We start from the raw sequence: 3,269 nt of genomic DNA, 5'->3' as shown, positions 1-3,269 counted from the left end.
AGCGGGATGTAAATTGCCAACGGCCACTCTGGAGTAGTGTATGGTGTTTCCTAAAACATCTAAAAAACAGAACTACAATGCATAGGGCACTTCCACTCATTGGCGTATATATTCAGAGAACCAAAAATCGACAGAACACGGGCACCTCAAAGTTTAGGGCTGCTTGGTTTGCAAGGACCTCGGCTTGGGTACACTGAAAATATCCTAGGAAAGAGAAAAATGGGTAAACAAGTTGTGGTACTTATGTACAATGGAATATAACTCAGCCATGAAATCAATATCATAAGGCTACTAACAGCATAATGAGTATATTTAGGAACGATGATGTTAAGTAAAATAAGTCAGACAGAAAAAGAAACTTATGATAACATATCACTTACCGGGGTTTTCGAAAAATTGCTACACATGAACTGAATTACAAAACAGAACACAGAGTCACACATTTAGAAAACACACTTATGGCTGCTTAAGGGGAAAGGTGAGGTGGGGTGATGCATAAAACGAGAGTTTCAAATGAGCACAGATACCGTTCCATAAACCAAATATGTAATAGACATGACCTACTCATTGCTCAATGAACTGGACTCAACACATCCTATTCACTGCAGAAGAATACATCTGCCTAGTAAGAATCTTAAAAAGTATTTATTGGGCTTCCCTGGTGGCGCAGTGGTTGAGAGTCTGCCTGCCGATGCAGGGGACATGGGTTCGTGCCCTGGTCCGGGAAGATCCCACATGACATGGAGCGGCTGGGCCTGTGAGCCATGGCCGCTGAGCCTGCGCGTCTGGAGCCTGTGCTCCGCTACGGGAGAGGCCACAACAGTGAGAGGCCTGCGTAACGAAAAAAAAAAGTATTTATTGATATCTCTCTGTAAGTGAATCAGCTGGGTGTAAAACGGCATAAACACAGCATTGAAAATCAGCTGAACCCCATTAAAAATAAATTATAAAAAAAAAAAATTAAAAAAACAAACAGTGAAAGAGAGAAACATTCTTACAAAATTCTTTCAGGGGCTGTGATGAAACCCTGATTGACCACATCTAGACACACAACTGGATGAGACATAAGGCTGGACACTCTTGGGGCCAAGAGGATTGGTGAGGTTGGGTGAGCAAATGCAGACCCTTTAAAGTAATACTGCGTGGTACCCATTCCATGGGTCCCAACTCTCCAGGTTCAAGGGAATCTTCCTACAGCTAAAACATGCATGGGAAACTCATAGGATGGTACATTGTGTGATCGGGAAATGTTTCTAAAACACATCTCATTTTTCATCCCTGGTGCTCGGGTTTGCCATTCCAGCCGCTTTATTAACAATCTCCGCACTTGGAGAATCAGCACCTTTATTTAACCTCCTGTTTCGTACAGTTTGCAATTTGTCCAGAGGATGAACGGGAAGAGGGGGAACCAATGAGAGACCAGCTCTAGGTGTTTGGACAGGCACATGTCACTCTAATTTCCAATCAGGAAGAAGAATTAACCAAAGGCTCAGCCTGCCCCCTGGAACCAGAAAAGGGCCTGAAGCAATCCTGTGGTTTTGCGGCCAACTCCAAAAAGGCGAGTTGAAAAATGGAGCTCAGGGGCACTGCAATTCACAAACCTGCAGTGTTATAAATGATAACAATTGTCCAAAAATATACTGAGGTAAGGAAATGAAGAGGATTTGAGATCAAGGCAGTATTGGAGGAAACAGTTTTCAAGAGGTAGATTGGAGTCGCCTTTAAAGCACCTGAAAAGCGGCAGAATTTCAACAATGATGCAGTTGGCCCAAAAGGGCGTATGCGGTTTTTTCCTGAATATATTCAGGGAAAAAACGCATAAGCCCTTTTTGGCCAACGAAACAAGCGGGCAATGCACATCAGTACTACGAAGAAGTCTCACTTCGCATCGGTCAAACGGCCATCGTGAAAAAGTGTAAAACCCAGAAATGCAGGATAAGCCATGGAGAAAAGGGAGCCTTGTTATGCTGGTGGAAGGGATGTAAATTGCAAACGGCCACTCTGGAGAAGTGTATGGTGTTTCCTAAGACATCTAAAAAACAGAGCTACAGCGCAAAAGGCACTTCCACTCATGGGCGTGTATCTTAGCCCCGACCCTGCGGCGGAGTCTGGATCCGGGCCAGCCACCGCCAGAGCGTCTGGTGTGCCGCTGCCTTCCAGAGCCGCCTTCTGGCCGCCCTAGCCCCGGCCAGGCCGGCGGGGAGCGCCCCCTCTGGCGCGCGCTGTGGTGGGAGGGGCCTGAGGAGGTGGGGGCCTGCAGCGGTGCCCGGCCGGGGCGGAGGCGGCCTCAGCCCCGGGCGACTAAAGGAGAAGGCGGGGCGGGAGGCAAAAAGCGTACAGCACCCAGTATTCTCAGGTGGTCTCCCATCCAAGTACTAACCAAGCCCGACCCTGCTTAGCTTCCGAGATCAGGCGCGTTCAGGGTGGTATGGCCGTACGCAGGGTTGGGGACCGCGGGCTGCCTCTTGAGGCCCAGCTTCTCTGGCGCGTGCGCCTTACCGCCAGCCCCGCGGCCAGCCCGCCCTGGCAGGGCCCCGCTGCCCGCCCAGCCAGGGGAATGGAGGTCTCGGGTACCGCGGGGTGGTGGAGGGGTTGGCGACCTCCCAGCCCAGGGCGGGAGGGACCCAGCAAACCCTTTGGCGCTTGGCGCCCCGCCCCAGATCCCGCTCGTCTCTCACAGGGATGTGGCCCGGGAACATGTCCGGGGACGTGACAGGAATCATCTTAGCCAACTCAACCCCAGACATTGTGCTCCAGGATACATGCTATGTAGTAGCACACTTCCATGACCTAATGTCCATGGGAGCAGTCTTCACTATTATGGGAGGGTCCTACACGGATTCCCACTATTCTCAGGTTTTACAGTTAACTCAGCATGAGCAAAAATTCACTTCACAAGTATATTTGTAGTAGTAAATATGACTTCCTGCAGCACTTTCTTGGCCTCTCAGGGATGTCACTACATTAGTCTGTGTGCCCTGAGGCACACAGAACATGAAATATGTTGTCTTTAGGCTCATTCATCTCAGTAGCAGCAGTAATGCTAATACTCTTCATATTTTGAAAAGCATTTGCATCTAAACAAGAAGTCTTAGCAGTGGAAACTCCTACTCATAACCTAGAATGGTTACACAAATGCTCTCCACCATATCCTATGTTTCAAGAATCCTATCTATGTAAGTGTAAAATAAGGAAGGACTCAAGTCCTTTTCAACCAGTTTCAAGCCAACACCATAACAATTATGCCTTTCTCAATAAATGAGATAAAA

At 48.3% G+C, this 3,269-nt stretch overlaps 1 pseudogene; it reads right to left on the bottom strand.

Annotated features, from left to right (window-relative positions):
- Positions 1 to 2,331: 2,331 nt before the first annotated feature.
- LOC131765995 (5S ribosomal RNA) lies at positions 2,332 to 2,440 on the bottom strand (annotated as a pseudogene).
- Positions 2,441 to 3,269: the final 829 nt, after the last annotated feature.

The sequence above is a fragment of the Kogia breviceps genome, chromosome 11 (assembly GCF_026419965.1).
Source record: "Kogia breviceps isolate mKogBre1 chromosome 11, mKogBre1 haplotype 1, whole genome shotgun sequence".
Taxonomy (NCBI): Eukaryota; Metazoa; Chordata; class Mammalia; order Artiodactyla; family Physeteridae; genus Kogia; species Kogia breviceps.
Note: the sequence above shows the minus strand (reverse complement) of the source record. Positions and strands in the feature narration are given on the sequence as shown.